This window comes from Apodemus sylvaticus, chromosome 3, assembly GCF_947179515.1.
Source record: "Apodemus sylvaticus chromosome 3, mApoSyl1.1, whole genome shotgun sequence".
Classification (NCBI taxonomy): Eukaryota; Metazoa; Chordata; class Mammalia; order Rodentia; family Muridae; genus Apodemus; species Apodemus sylvaticus.
This window is the reverse complement of record NC_067474.1, coordinates 131,171,106-131,187,755: the sequence shown is the minus strand read 5'-3', so window position 1 is coordinate 131,187,755 and position 16,650 is coordinate 131,171,106. Positions and strand designations below refer to the sequence as shown.

Below are 16,650 nucleotides of genomic sequence, written 5' to 3'. Positions count from 1 at the left end.
CGAAGTCTCCTTTCTAACTCACCTCTGGGTCTGGCTGCCTCTCTTCCCCTCACTGAGCAGATCTGTCAGCAAATGGGAAAAGCGGTCAGACTTGTCAGACACCTTCCCTGCTTAGAGGGCGATGCCTGCTGCATCCCTCCCTGAGAGGCCTCCCTTCTTCTTTTCCTGCCTGTCCTATACTCTGTGACAGCAATCCAGTACTCCCTGATGACATGAGATAAATTCTTCAGCAATTCTAATCTAGATTTTCTAGCCCTTCCTATAGCCATAGTGTAAAGTCCAGTGTCCTTACTGTGGTCCTCGGCACTCACTACCTGCTCCCTAGCCTTTCCTGAGTCTCTCGCCCCACTTCTGCCTCCGTCCCGTATGTCCTGACCACCGGGTTCACCTTACTGCTCCTTGAATACACAGGAGTTTTGGACACGCTAACTTTTGCTCACTCACCCGCCCTCTGATTGTCTTTTTCACAGCATCCAGTCTTTGTGCTTAGCATTTCTTTTTCCTTTGCCCTCACCCCCTCTACTGACGCGTTGGCCGTCTGCCTTCAGCAGAAGGTCACATTCTGTGTCCACAGATATTTGCAGCACCTGGAATAGGGTTGAGGCATAGTAGGCACTTGGTAAATTTGTTGGATGAAGAGACGTTTTTGTTCCACCTTTCTCTGTGGAGCACACACTGACACTATGTGACCTCATTTCCTGTATAACTGACACTACAATATACCAGTGATTTCTGATCTTAGCCTCAATCAAATCAGCCTCTCATCTCTGCAGAGAGACATCCAAAACACTGTTTGTAGAATATAGCGCTTATTTGAGCTAGCGAGATGGCTCAGTCATTAAAGGTCCTGCACAAGCCTAAAGACCTTGGCTCCTCAGAGCCTGTATCCTCAGCACTAGTGGAAAGTGATGTGCTCACGTCTGTAGCCCCAGTGTGGGGAGAAGAGGGAGATCTTTAGAAGCCCACTGGCCCTCTGAATCAGTAAGCTCCAGGTTCAGTGAGAGAGTCCAGTGGATAAAGGTGCTTGCTGCCAAGCCAGATTGCCTGGACTGATCCCCAGGACCACATGGTGCAAGGAGAGCCTATAACTCGGGAGGTATCTGATGATCTTCACACATACACCATGGCGCGTGCACACATATACACATATTCACATAAATAAATATGAAAATTTATATTTCACCCTTAGAAAATAAATAAATAGGAAGTAAGTAGAGAAAAACTGAGGAAGACAGCTAGTGTCAAAGCCTGGTCTATACACACATATACATACACAAACACACACAGACATACACACACAGACAGGCATGCACATACACTACATAGACACACAGGCACACATACATACTACACACGCACACATACATACACACATAGAAGCACACACACATACCACACACTCATACGCACACATACACATACACATAATATACACACAGAGGCATACCCACATACACACACACACACACACACACACACACACACACGCAGAGGCACACACATACACCACATACACAGTCACACACCCATAGAGGAACACACACACACACATATACACACAGAGGCACACCACACACATACACACACACTCACACACATATGCACACACATATACACACAGAAGCACACACACATATACACACAGAGGCACACATGCTCAGACACACATACACAGAGGCACACACACTTACACACATACACAGAGGCACACATACACACATATATACAGAGGTACACACACATATACACAAGAGGTGCGCACACACACACATAAACACAGAGGCACACACATATACACACAGAGGCACACATACACACCACATATGCCTACACACACACACAGACACAGGCTGACCCACTCACATACAGCACTTATCCCCCTCACTGCTTTCAATGGTACCACACACAGCCTCAGGCATCCAAACAGAAGCCTAGAATTATTTTCAACTCTTTCTTTCTCCACCTCCTGTGTAATCAGCCCTTCTTCAGCATTCAGGTCAGCCCACCTCTCTGTACTCCCAGGACTCCTACCTAATCCAAGCCACTGCTGCACACCACACCAAATTACTGCCTGGGCCTCCAGCTGGTCTTCCTGCCTCCAGCCTCCCCGCCCTCTAAACCATCCTCTACCGGATGTTTTATGGTTTGTCTAAAGCATAAATCTTGGCGTCGTAGATAATATCCAGGCTTCTAGCTTGAGGAATTAGATGATAATGACTCCTATCACATTAAATGGAAGAGGAGGCAGTCTGGGGACATGTGACATTTGACTGCCTTTGTGGCATTTTTAAACATAGCTGTCTCCTCCCACTAGGTGGCAGAAATCATCTTGGTCACTCTTGGACTCCGCAGCCAGTAGTGTGCCTGGCACGGAGCAGGTGCCCAGGAAGTGTTGGAGGGTGCTCCCTTGAAGGTCAGCAGGGAAGAGATTGTTCTAGCAGCCCATGCCTCGGTGCCATTGCTGCTATAATGCTTATCAGCCTGTACTGTAATCGCCGTTTTCTAACTTCTCAGTACCCAGTGTGCTCCCTTCTCACAGCTAAATCGTCAGCCTGAAGTAGATGCTCAGGGTATGTGTTGGAGCTTCGGGTGTAAGTCAGTTGGTAGAGAGCTTACCTAGCATGCACCGAGCCCTGCATCCTGTCCCCAGCCCTGCATAGACCAAGCACAGTGGTATGTACCTGTGGTCTTGGCACTGGGGAGGTAGAGGCAGGAGTAGCAGACTTCAAGGTCATCTTTAGCTAGCTTGTGATATATGACACTGCGTCTAATGATGATGATGATGTTTATTGATGAGACTTGCATTTTTAAATTTATCCCTGGTTTGCTGTGACACCCCTTTTCTCTTCCTCCTAATCTGTGAGCCTCTACCACAGCCAAACCAGCTGGACCTCTGACCCAGCACCTTCTTAACCCTCCTGGTATCTGTGCCCCGTGGTCAGCTTTCTGCTTCTGCATCAGCTAGGTCCTGTAAGGATCTGGGTCCCCCTTCTTCTCTACAACACTGAGTGTCTTTTTCGTCAAAGAACACCATTTCTCTCTGGACTTTCTCTGGTGCTCTGCTGGGGAGAAATGCTCTGAAGGGAGAAGGGAGATCATAATGATGGTGGTAAGGGTCTTACTAGAGGAAACCAGGCTGGGTAAGATGGACAGGGACATGCCAGGCTTGCGGAGGAGAAGGCAGGCAGGGGTGTAGCAGCAGGAACAGTGCCTGAAGAGAAAGACACGCACTGCAGCACGTGAGGGGACAGTTTATGGTATAATGGCAACATGTTGTAAATCATATCATAACATACCATAGTGAGTGTTGTTCATTGTAAGCCTAAACGCCCCACCCACAGTCCAGATGCTTCGTGTGCATGCATCGCCTCTTTCTCCTCACTACAATCCCACGAGTCAGGTGCAAGGAGTTCAGACGTCATCATCTTCATCTGGAGAACTGTGGAGGCTCTTGAAGGCTTGGAAGGAGGAGAGTTGTACGGGCAAACTTGCCCAGGTTCTATAAGTGGAGTCCTGTGACAAGAAAAGGGAGGTGGGTCGGGGGAGATGCCTCAGTGGTTAAGAGCACTGGCTGCCCTTCCAGAGAATCCCTTTCAGTTCCCAGCATGGCGGCTCACAGCCATCTGTAACTCCAGTTCCAGGGGATCTGACACCTTTATACAGACATATATGCAGGCCAAACACCAATGTACAGAAAATGTAAATAAATAAATTATAAGAAACAAAGGAAGGAAGGAAGGAAGGAAGGAAGGAAGGAAGGAAGGAAGAAAGAAAGAAAGAAAGAAAGAAAGAAAGAAAGAGGAAAGAAAGGAGGAAAAGGAAGGAAGGAAAGAAGGAAAGAAGGAAGGAAAAGGAAGGAAGAAAGGAAGGAAAGAAGGAAGGAAGAAAGAAAGAAAGAAAGAAAGAAAGAAAGAAAGAAAGAAAGAAAGAAAGAAAGGAGGAAAGAAAGGAAGGAAAGAAGGAAAGAAGGAAGGAAAAGGAAGGAAGAAAAGAAGGAAGGAAGGAAGGAAGGAAGGAAGGAAGGAAGGAAGAAAGAAAGAAAGAAAGAAAGAAAGAAGAAAGAAAGAAAGAAAGAAAGAAAGAAAGAAAGAAAGAAAGAAAGAAAGAAAGAAAGAAAGGAGGAAAGAAAGGAGGAAAGAAAGGAGGAAAAGGAAGGAAGGAAAGAAGGAAGGAAAAGGAGGGAAGGAAGAAAGGAAGGAAGGAAGGAAAGAAGAAAGGGAGGAAGGAAGAAAGGAAGGAAGAAAGAAAGAAAGAAAGAGGAAAGAAAGGAGGAAAAGGAAGGAAAGAAGGAAAGAAGGAAGGAAGGAAGGAAGGAAGGAAGGAAGGAAGGAAGGAAGGAATAGAAAGAAGAAAGAGAAGAGGGATATGGCAGTAGGGTCAGGACAACCAAGGAGGTGCCAAGCCTAGCACCTGCTCGGAGAGTGCTCTGTGGAGACCAGACCAGGTCAGGAAGAAGGGAGCAGAGACCACTGAAGGAGACCAAAGGCTGGGCATTCTGGAGATCGTGTGTTCCAGGATCAGAAGCAAGTCTGGGAGGAGGCCAGAAGAGTTCATCTCGGATAATTGGAGCCACAGGATTGCCATCCATTAGCAGTGTCTGACAGTCTCAGGGAGCAAAAGGTACAGAGAGAAAGTCTGGAGTCAACAGAATATAGATGACAGAACATAGATTCCATGAGGATGCATTCCACCTAAGACAGAACTGGGCCTCACAAGCCCTCTTGCTCCCTGTGTCTCCTGAGTCGCTGGCTGCTGGGTCGCACTCTCCATGTGACTGTGCAGAGCTGTGGAAGGCTGTCCTCCACAGGCCTCCGCTCCACTCCCCTCTGTGTAGACAGTCCCCTACCCGGCCTCACTTCACACGGCCGGCCCCTGCCGACTCCCATGATTGTGCCTCCGGCTTCCATTCGCTCACACTCGAGATGTGTGTCTTGCAGCTCACAAGCACACCACACCCATCCGTGTCCCTGTTTAGGAAGACTCGGGTGGCATACACTTACAATCATATACCCAAGAGGCTGAGGCAGGAGGATCATGAGTTCAAAGCCAGCTGAAACAAAGGGGGTGGGAAATGAAGGAAAGGAGAGAGAAAGGGTAAGGGAGAGAGAGATTGACTTAGCTCAGTAGAGAGCTTACTTGCTTGGTACATAGTGTCGATCCCCAACACTCTAGAAAAACAGATGAGGCAGCACACGGTTCGAGGCCACCCTGGGGTACAGAACACCCTATCTCAAAAAAGGAGGTGGGGGCAGGGAGAAAGGCTGCTAAGAAAGAATCCTCTGAGGACTTCACTGGGTTTCCTTATGGGATTCCTTAGTCAATCCGCTAGTCCTGGTATTGATGATCCCAGGGCCTCATTTGGCCTTCTGTGTTGTGAGGACAGGACAGAGAGGACACCCTGCTCTGCCCGCCTGCCTGCCTTAGAGGTTCCACAAGCCTGGGATCCTGCCTGCTCTTCCTACACTATGTAAGCACACCAGTCTAAGGCAGCTTCAAAGTCACCAGCTCTGGCAAACCTTCCCTTCCTGGGCCAGGTGAGGAGCTTGCCTGTGCCTGTGTAGCCTCTGGTGGGAACCACCCTGGGACCATGGCGGTCACTGTGCTTCGATTACCTGCCCTCTCAGCAACCTGCCAGCTTGGGAAATATTTGTTTAATAAATGAGATAATCGCCGGGTGGTGGTAGCACATGCCTGTAATCCCAGCACTCTGGGAGGCAGAGGCAGGCGGATTTCTGAGTTGAGGCCAGCCTGGTCTACAGAGTGAGTTCCAGGACAGCCAGGGCTATACAGAGAAACCCTGTCTCAAAAAACAAAAATAAATAAATAAATAAATAAATAAATAAATAAATAAATAAATGAGATAATTGTGCCCTATGTTGAGTCCTAGAGTTACCAAGTTAACTGGGACAGGGTCCTTCTCCTGGTCAACAGCCAGCCTGTGTGACTTGCCCATCCTCCCTGCACGCGCCCTGTTCAGCTGGGTCACCACAGACCATCTAACAACAGGAACAAAAGTTTTCTGCGTGCGTCGTTTGCTTTGATCTTTACAGTGGTTTTGAGGGAATGTAGGGAAGCCAGATTAGTTCCCAGACCTTAGCTATGAGGAAGAAGGCGGTGGAGAGAGGCTGCCATCTTTGTTACTCTGAGTTCCCTGCTTGAAGGAGGGGATGTGGAAGCCATGGAATTCAAGCTGTTCTTTTGGGGCGTGCCTACCAGCAGAGTAGATGGCACCTCATCCTGCCTCCTCATCTTCCCTGGCCTTTGGCTGGTGAGATCCCCCACCCCAGGCTAAGCTTTTGGTAACTCTGAACTAAGACTGGATGCTACTAGGCTGACTCTAACTGGAGCTCCTCAGCCCAGCCAGGCAGGATGGGCCTCGGTGTAAACCGGATTTGCCTTGTAAACAGCTGAGCAGCTGGGCTCCATCTTGGCAGGGGAACCCCAGCAGCAGCCCAGCAGGACATCCCCAGCTCAGCGGGGCGTTGTCCAAAGAAAAAGGGGGTAAAAGCTGAGTAAACAAGAAAGGATGGCCAGTTTTTGATTCTCTGACTTGTTATTTCAGCCGGACTGGACCACTGGTGTACTGGCCACAGGCAGGCGGGACCGCTCTCTAGTTTTGTTAAACTGGAGGGGCTAAAGTCTCACAGATCTTCCCCGCCCCTTCCTCTATGCCCAACTCGTGTCGCCTGTGCTCCTCTAGGCTTAGGTGGGGACTGCTGGCATGAGGGTGGGCTCCAGGAGCTGACAGGAGGGCAAGGAATTGGGTGTTTGCCGAAGTTTCTGTGCTGATGCAGACAGTTGCCAAGACTTCATAAAGTCAAGTGGCCAAGGCTCGTGACAGTGTTACCTTAGACATCGCCACTCTGTAAGGCAAGGCCCCACGCGCTACGTGGATCCTTAGTCTCAAGCTTCACAGCCTAGTAACTCTCGGTCATGGGCCAAGTGCAGGTCTCCAGCGTCCTGCAGGGTTTTCGCCCCAAACTAGTCTGCTGTTTTAGTTGTGTTTCTGGTGTTGTAAAATACCCTGGCGGAAGCAACATAAGAGAAAAGGTCCATTTGGCTTACAGTTCCTGGTCACATGGTTCATTGTGGCCAGGCAGTCAAGTGGCTCGAGTTTGAGAGTTCCACCCACAGTTGAGAGTGAACAGTACTCAGTAAATACTACGTACATACGTACCCACGTGTACTTAGCTTACCCACTACGCTACACAGTCCAGGATCCTCTGCTCAGATAGCAAGTCTGCCTACAATTCATAGTCTTATAGAAAATCGGTCAGTGTAATCTAGACAGTGATTCACAGACACTCAGAGGCTAATCTTAACCTAGACCAGTGGTTCTCAACCTGTGGGTCCCACCCCCCTTTGGGGGCCAAATGACCCTTTTGCAGGAGTTGCCTAAGACCACTGGAAAAGACAAATATTTACAATATGATTTATAACTAGCAAAATTGCCTTTATGAAGTAGCGATTAAAATAACTTAATGGTTGGGGGGGTCACCACCTAGTAAAGTGTTGCAAGGTTATGAAGATCAAGAATTACTGGTCTAGACAGTTTCTCACAGATATGCAAAGGACTGTATCACAGTGTCAGATTAACAGTGCTAGGCACCACCTACCTGTTCCTAGCTTCCCCCACCATCAGCATCTACATGTCCACTCTGCATAGACTCAGCTCCAGATTTATATTCCTCAATTTTAGCTCAATTTTAGCTCCTCGAAAAAGTCTCTGTAGAGAGTCTGTAGGGGAGGCCACTAAGACCCCCAAGGTCCTAGCTTCACTCTGTCCTAAGCTACTTCCAGGCCGAAAAGACTCAACCCTCAAATAAGAAAGAAAATTACTTCCCCTTTCAGTGCTTACCAGTCTGTGAGACTGTCACTTACCATTTCCTGTCTGTGTCACGTGCAGTCATCTGCTTCTTGGTTGGTCCCTGGTGTGTGTCAGCTTGGGTGTCAGCCTGTGTCTATCCCATTCCCTACACCATCTTGGAATTTCAAGGCCCATGATGTGATGACCTATCCATTCCCTTCCATCCCGTGTCCTTGTTCCCCCCCAGCCCTGAGGCCTGGATCTAGCCACGTCTAGCCCTACTATATCATTACTCCACACACTTTCATCAGTTAAGCCCCACTTCTGGGTTCTTAGCGCTGGAGAAAGAAGAGGCAAACAAAGGCTAACAGAGGAGCTTTGTGGACGAGGTAGAAAACAGACAGTGGGAAAAGGTGAGGTGTTTAAGAGAGGTTAGAAAGAAGCCACATGGTAAGCTAGAGTCACGACGAGAGGATCTTTGTACAAGACGATCTGTGCTTAGTTATATATAGATGGCGTGGAGTAAGTGTACAGAGGAAAGTTCTCAGAGGGGAAAGCTTGGGCAACAATCAAGAACTGCTCCAGGGGATAGAATAGCTCTAAGTAGTAATTAGTAAGGACAGGACAGCGGCTAGGAAGACCCGGAAGCCTACAGGCTATGGCCCAGGACACGAAGTGAAGGAGCACCAGGCAGCGGTGGTGCACACCTTTGACCCCAGCACTGGGGAGGCAGAGGCAGACAGATCTCTGAGTTCAAGACCAGCCTGGTCTACAGAGTGAGTTCCAGGTTAGCCTGGACTACACAGAGAACTTGGTCTCAATAAGCACCACGTAGGTCACTAATTCAAAGCTGTCTCATCGCTACGTTCCACTCCCATCTTGGAACTCATCTTCCCACAATGCTTCCCGTCCCTGCCCAGCACAGGGACAAGGAGAGCAAGAGTCAAATGTCCAGAGAATGTTGTTTTCATAAGGGAATGAGTAATCGAATGCATTCATCCATGCTTAACTTCTGTTTGATTCTGTCTAGACCTGCTGTGCCCAAGTCTAACATTTTCTCCCAGAATATCAGCACACCCTTCTCAATTCTTTCTTCTTAGAAAGGATTTATTTTTTAAAAAAGAGATTTATTTATTTGTATTTTAATGTGTATGGGTATTCTGTCTGCACATGTGTACCACATGCGTGCTGCTGTGTGCTGAGGTCAGAAGAGAGCTTCAGATACTCTGAAACTGGAGTTTCCAGAGTGAGTGCTGGGAATCGAACCTGGGTCCTCTGGAAGAAGCAGCTCTCAACCTCTAGACCATCTCTCCAACCCTCACTTATTCTTTATCCAGCCCATGGTAGTCGAGTCTGAACTATTTTCTCACCAGTACTCCTCTCCTCTGTGCCTATCCCTCCTCTGTGCTCACAACTGAGGGCTGTTAGACAAAATTACACAACTGCAACCTAGCCACTCCTGTCCAGCAAATCACTTAGCCTCTCCCATCCCCAGAGCGCTTAGCCCCTCCCATCCCCCCAGTGCTTAGCCCCTCCACACCCCCCCCCAGTCTCTGCTGTCACAGTAGCCCCTCTTCTGTCCTTTTATTCTCACTTCCTACTTCATGGAGAAAGCCAGGATACAGCACCCCTCAAGTTTGAGCCTCTTCTCTTTAACCCCAGCTGGGCTTTTCCTCCCTTCTTCCCTACTTCCCAGAGGGATATCTCATCTTGATAAAGGGCCAGGCATCTCCAAACTCATGTCCTGAAGCCTCTGTGTGTGCCTCTCTTCCTCCACCCTCCCCTCTTTATCCTGTATGTAAATTACTGTCATGGACACCATGCCATGTTCTACCATTGGATATTCCCACTAACAAAGAAGTTTCTGTTTTTCTACCTCTTCATTAACACTGTTAACATTTGTCCAATTATGGCCATCCAAGTCAGGGTGAAGTATTCTGATAAAAATCCTTTGTAAACCCAGTAGTTCTCAAGAAGATTGACATTAGAATTAGGCCCTTTAAAATGTGTGTGTGTGTGTGTGTGTGTGTGTGTGTGAGAGAGAGAGAGAGAGAGAGAGAGAGAGAGAGAGAGAGAGAGAGAGAAAGGACAACTCATGGCAGTTGGTTCTCTCCCTCCACCATGTGTGTCCCAGGAATTGAACTCGGGTCTTCAGGCTTGGCACCAGGCACCTTTACATGGCAAGGGTGAGTTTGACTAATGAACCAGGAAGACCTGAGGCAGCTGGATGCCAGGCAGGGAGTGTTTTCTCTTTACTGGGTCTTCAGTAGGGGATTTTCACAGACTACTTAGAACTTTGTTGATGAGACCTGCAGAATATACAGTTCTAGGGAGGAAAGTAACAGACTTGGGATATCCAAGGATGCTGACCAGTGCAAACAATGGGTAAAATCTTCCAACCAGTTGAATACATCATAGTGTGTGTGTGTGTGTGTGTGTGTGTGTGTGTTAAATGACATGTTATATATGATATGTAATCAATATATATGATATACAATCAATACATAACTATATATAATATATATAAAATTACACACATACACACACACACACACACACACACACACACGCACACTAAAATAGAGAAGCGCTGAGGATTATGTATCTATGGTAAATTCTGAAGAAGCCAGAAACCACTGTGGCTAGTCATGAGCATCTGGGGTCATTCAGGTCATAGAACACCTGAGGGAACAATAACCCCACTGCTTTCTGAATCCAGAAACCCAGGCTGACACAGTGGCTCATGCCTATAGTCACGGCCCTCACAAAGCAGACACAAGGAGACCCATGTGAGTTGGAGGCTAGCTTGTGGTCTGCATAGCAAGTTCCCAGCCAGCCAAGACTACATGGTGAGACCCTGGTCACCATGGGTGACTGCTGTCCAGTGAGGGAGGCTGGGGACAGAACAACTCCAGTTACTCCTGTAGAATGTGAATCTTGATAATTTGCCAAGAATGTCTATGGTGCTCAGTTTTGTCAACTTGACCCAATCTAGAATCATCTAGGGAGAGTCTCAGTGAGAAATGCTGTAGATTAGGTTTGCCTGTGAGCATGCCTGTAGAGGATTTTCTAAAATGGGTTGACTGGGCATCTGAGTATGGGCAGCATGATTTCAGGGGCTGAGCACTGATTCTGCTTCATGGGCCTTCCCAGATTCACCAGTTCATTGGATAAGAGTCTCCTTGTAACTGGGCAGAGGTGGCACATTCCTTTAATCCCAGCACTCAGGAGGATAAAAATTTGAGGCCAGCCTGGTATACGGAGTTTCAGGACAGCCATGGCTACACAGAGAAACCCTGTCTTGGGGTATGGGGGCAGTAAAAGGGAGCGAGGGAACTGAGCACTAGAAAGTTCTATGTTTCTGATGTGAAATGTGAACACAGTGTGACCAACCCGTCTTTCACGTCATGGTGGTCTGTACCCTGGAACTGTGAGCTCAAGTTAACCTTCCCCCTCCAGTTGCTTTTGTCAGGTATATTTTATCCGAGCAACTAAGAAATATCAGTCACTGGCACAGATGCCCTTGAAGTAGACCTGATTATAGCAGCTAAGGTTTAATGAGTGCCTACTATGTGCCCAGCGTTCTTTGTTTTAAACATTTTGCGTGTATAAAGTCATGAAATCCTCATACTAACGAAGGGGAAGGCAAATTATCTGCATATTTCAAATTAAAAAAAGCAATCAGGTGCAAGAACTTGACCAAGATTACCCAATTAGAGAATGGTAAAGCCAAGGTTCACACCTGGACTATTTGCAGAGCGGCTACGGAAGCCTTTGAGAGCTCGGTACAAGCTTCCTCAGCAGGAACTGCTGGCTGCATCTTCTTCCCGAGGCTTGAGGAGCACCTCCCTGACCTTAGTCACCAAGCTCCGGTACCGTGGAGCCCAGAAAGGGACTGTCTCCATCACTGAGCCAGCACCTTCTCTCCATACGGGCCTGTCTGAGACAAGACCATGAACAGGTACCAACATGCACATTCTTGCAGTCATTCCCCAGGGCTTTGCGCCAGGTAGTACTGTACAGTCCCCTGGGACAGTCAGCGGCTCCAGGATATTGTTTATACTCTGCCCTCTCCCTGGTGCCCTCCCACAGCTAGGTCTCCATGAGGTTATAGGCTAGCCTTAGACCAACCACATCCTGGAAAAGGTGTTCAAAGGAGGAGGTTATCCGTGTATCTAATAATGTTAGGTCAAAGAAACCAAGACTCAAAAAGTTCAAATAAATGATTCAAATTCTTCGCACATCCATTAAAACATAGGCTAGGATTTTTTAAAAGGATTTTATTATTTATTTATTTATTTCAATGTTTATTTTATGTATGTAACTGTTTGCCTGTAAGTGTATGTGCACCATATACATCCCTGGTGGTATCTGAAAAGGCTGGAAGCTAACATCAGGTCCTCTAGAGTTGGAGTTATGAAAGCTTGTGAGCTGTCACATGGGTACTGAGAGTTACACCTGGGTCCTCTGCAAGGCAGCCAGAGTTCTTCAGCCCCTCGAGATTCTGCCTCTTCATGCTGCCCTGCCCCCCTTCCCATCATAAGAGAAAATAACATTCTCAATGGAACAGAACTTGGCAGGTATAGATCAATATATTAGACATCAGGCCACACAGGGAGTCACTGGATGGACGAAGTCTTCAACACAGAAAACAGACTAGGGAACCTTGTGCTTCTGCTTCTCCTCAGGCTGTTGGTAGTGCTGGTGCGCCTCGTCTTCTGAGCTCAGAGAATTAAGCATGGCCCAGTAGGTGGAACTGGCAAGGAAAGAGCCCTCAACTCCAGCTGTGTGTGAGTTTCCTAAAACAGCCAAAGCTCTCCGGAGCAGCCATGCCATCTGTAATGTCTGGAGTCTCCTCATTATTGCGGTACTGAGGGAAGCCACCTGTTGGGGAGACTCTGAGACAGGCTGTACATGAGGTCTTTTGAGCCTTCCTCCCCGGTAAGCTCAGGTTCTAGGCTCCAAGGAGAGCTTCCCTCACATTTCTGTTTTTGTTTGTTTGTTGGTTGGTTGGTCTTTCGAGACAGGGTTTCTCTGTGTAGCCCTGGCTGTCCTGGAACTCACTCTGTAGACCAGGCTGGCCTCGAACTCAGAAATTTACCTACCTCTGCCTCCCAAGTGCTGGGATTAAAGGCGTGCACCACCACCGCTCGGCTTCCCTCACATTTCTGAACTCTAGTCTCCTCTGAGCCCTACATAGATACCAACTAGCCTCCGATCCATGGTTGTCTTTCTCAAGTGTCCTCCATCTTCCTTAGACACACCTAGCACTTGTGTCTGGCAGGGTCTCTATTGCTAAGTGGCCATCTTCTCCAAATCTTACTTTCTCCTTGATGTTGGAAATATGTTCCTAGAGTAGGGCAGGGGTACCAAGACCAGGGCCATCCTCATGGGAGAAACACAAGCTGAAGTCTAGGGCCAAAGTCTATCAGCACGGGAAGGTCCTAAAGGAGTGCCTGTCTGGTGCCAAGGAGCAAGGGTTCCTTTGATGACATCTTCATTAGGATTTTCCTCTTGTCATTCAGACTGTGCCCCACATTCACACACGTATATAACTATTGGAAAAACGATTTTAATACCCATGGCACATTGTCCTTGTGTGATATAAAATCCAATGACATGTGGCATTTGGAAAAGGTCACTTCTCCCATCAGGATTCATTAGCCTGTTTCAGCCTCTGTGCCAGTAGGACAGATCCCAGCTGCTTGTCCCCTACCGTGGACAGGTGGAGCCCACAGGGACATTCCCTGGAGAGCAGAGGGACTCCCCCAGGGTTCTGACAAGAGAATCCGCTTTGGCCAAATTCTTTCCCACATATGCTTGAGGAGAAGGATAAGTGGAATCTGCAGAAAGCCAGCCCCTGGCTCTCAGGTCGGAGTGCACAGGAAAGGAATAACAAAGCCACAACCTTGTTGTTTCTCCTTGGGATCAGCCTATGTGCAGGGGAAAGAAGATTTGGAGCTCTGTTGGAAGAGTTGATGGGCCAAATGTGGATTCCACAAGAAGACCAAAGATGTAGAAAAGACAAAAGCCCAGAAGAGCCCTACAACAGGATCCTCGGCCTGCCCGGGGAGTCTGACCAGAGCCCAGAATCTCACTGTTTCCTCCAGCCAAAGCCAGGCTCCACGTCTGGCTTTCTTGCTCTACTCTTTAGGCACTTGGATTCTACTCCTGGACAAGCAGGACCCTGGACATAGGTGTCAACCGGGTGTTGCTGAGGCCAAGGAACACGATCTGTATGGGTACTGGCATCTACATGAAATACCCAGGGCTCACCTCGGGTCGTGACCCCCTCACTGGGAGCTGCTTCTTTAGGTGCCTGGACTCTGGTCTTGTTGGGTGGGAATCATCCATAGGTCATCAAGAACTGTGGATCCAGATACAAGGATGAAGATCCAGTGAAAGACAAAACCCCAGAAGGACTAGAGCTGGGGACCAAGGCACAAGCTGAGCTCAGAAGAGGGAAGAGAGGCACTCTATGACCAAGCCTCAGAAGCCCAGAAGGGGTCCTGAGCTGTGGCACTGACCCACCCATCATCTCTGAGTCCCTTGTTAACACGCCTCTGCTCTCACAGTGCGAGGAGAGGCTGAGGAGTGTCTCCTGAGACAGGAGGGATGAGGATAATGCTCTGTCCAGAAGCCAAGCAAAATAACGGTCCGAGAAGAGGGGGTGACCCGCTCAGCTAAATCTTCTGCCTGTGCTTAGAGGATCTATGAGAATTTCCCATCAGAACCAGCAATCCTGGCAAGAGCGCTTTCAAGAGAAAACAGGCAGGATGGAAAAGAAAATGATGACGATGGACGATGGATGTCTCTTTTGCAGAGTATTGTTCCCAGAAGTAGGTCTATACATTTATACAAAGGACCATTTATTCATTTAAGAAGCACTGAGTGAAGCTCTAATCTCTGGGCTGGTCTGTGTCAGGTGCTTGCTGTGCACCCAAAGTGAGGGGCGTGGCTCTTGTCCCTGGCACCTTGCAAAGTGACTGTGAATGCAAGAGAGGAAGTCAGTTCTCCCACTGATATTGATCTTGTCTTCCGGTCATCACTGTGCTGACTGTACTATTCCAAAAGCCTGCCTTCTCTGTTTTTAGAACTCCTACTTTTTCTTGGGCCACACCCATTCCAAAGGTTTTGATCTGGTATAATAAATACTGCGCGCTCACATTGAGTTCTGTTGTTTTGCTTTCTGTTTGTTTGTCTTGTTTTTTGTTTTTTTGTTTTGTTTTGTTTTGTTTTGGTATTTTGGTGTTGGTTTTTGTTTTTTTGTTTTTCTGAGACAGGATTTCTCTATATAACCCTGGCTGTCCTGGAACTCACTCTGTAGACCAGGCTGGCCTCGAACTCAGAAATCCACAGAAATCCACCTGCCTCTGCCTCCTGAGTGCTGGGATTAAAGGCATGCGCCACCACTGTCTGGCTTGTTTTTGTTTTTAAATAGGCTTTATTGTCACCTAGTCTACTGCCAGGATAGCTTGTCCATTCTTTCTTCCTCTCTTTAATTTTTAACATGTTTTAAGGTGTGTGACTCACTGTAAATTGTACCTGACACAAGGCCCTGCTATGCAGTCTGATTTCTCAAAAAAAAAAAAATGATTTATTGAATTTCTAAATGGATGGATAAACGGTGAGGGGCCATAGACAAGCAAATAGAAAATTTTGATTTAAGATGGAATGAAATGCTAATTACTGTCATTACATACACAATCTGATGCTAACCTCTTTACCAGCTTTACCTCACCCTTGTTTCATGACTACACTGGAAGGTAGACACTCACAGCCAGTTGGAGAGTTGCCGGAAGCGTCCATTGATTCTTGCATTAGCCTTCTTTTTGACCAGTCAGCTCGAAACCCAGTCCATTGGCCATGAACCTCACACTTAAATCCTCTCCCCTCCTTCAGCCGGGCAGCCACACCAGGCTAGTCCAGCATCAGCAGCCATGGGGGAAGGAGCAGAGAGAGTGGGTCATTCCTCTTTTACAGCCCTTGTCAAATTCCAAAGCAAGTTGTAAATTCATTAACCTCGTAGGATTAAGCTGTACAGCTTACTTAGCACCATAAACAAGATCACTGGGATGTTGGTTTTCCCCTTTTATTGCTTCAGCTCTGGAAATAAGGGGCTTGGCTCCCCAAGCTCGTCTGAATGCTAGGAAAATCCCAGCTGGAGTAGCAGTAGAAGGAGAGGGGTTGCTGGCAGCTCAGGTAGACAAAACCCGAGGCCCTGGCCCGTCTCAGCATCACCAGAAGCAGCATTTCTAACCAAGTCTCCAGCTCCTGTCCCAGGGCTGGCCCTGGGCATCCTAGGTAAGCTACAGAAAAGACATGCTCAAATGCCATGAAGGTCACTCCACTCTCCTGGCCTGGTGGCTTCAGATGGCCTCACCACTATCATCCCTGGGAGTGTCCACCCAGTTCTGCTCTTTGATAGAGTACCTTGCCCATCTTCCTAACAGATAGGGCTAGAGTCCTTCCCTCTCCTAAGTGCGAAGAGACTCTCGCTCCTGTAGAGAGACTCTCTTCTGTAGAGACTCTCTTGCAGAGACTCTCTTTCCTACAGAGACTCTCTCTCCTCCAGAGACTTTCTCTCCTGGAGCGCTCCTGCTCTCCCATTCTCCCATACCCATAAATGGAAACTGCTCTTTAATAGCTGTCCCATCCTTGTGCTTCACCAGACAACCACCCCCCCTCTCTTCCTGTGCCTCTTCTCTCTTCAGGGTCAGGATAGGCCATGCATAGGTGACACCTGTCCACACCCTCTTCTCCCTTTCACTTTAGAAGCCACTTTTCCTGGAGATTCCACCTGACCCTTAACTTCTGCTTTGCCAAGGTCAGCATCTACTGTC

The 16,650-nt window shown here is 48.0% G+C and overlaps 1 protein-coding gene and 1 long non-coding RNA gene across 3 annotated transcripts in view; one reads left to right on the top strand and one right to left on the bottom strand.

Moving 5' to 3' along the window:
• Rnf220 (ring finger protein 220) overlaps positions 1-16,650 on the top strand; it is a 221,886-nt gene that overhangs the window by 143,052 nt on the left and 62,184 nt on the right. The gene's annotated exons all lie outside the window — the stretch shown is intronic.
• Positions 3,237-7,790, bottom strand: LOC127681150 (uncharacterized). The gene is made up of 2 exons (XR_007977081.1): positions 7,617-7,790; positions 3,237-3,513 (listed from the first exon to the last, which is right to left on the bottom strand). It is a non-coding gene; the product is annotated as an uncharacterized LOC127681150 (long non-coding RNA).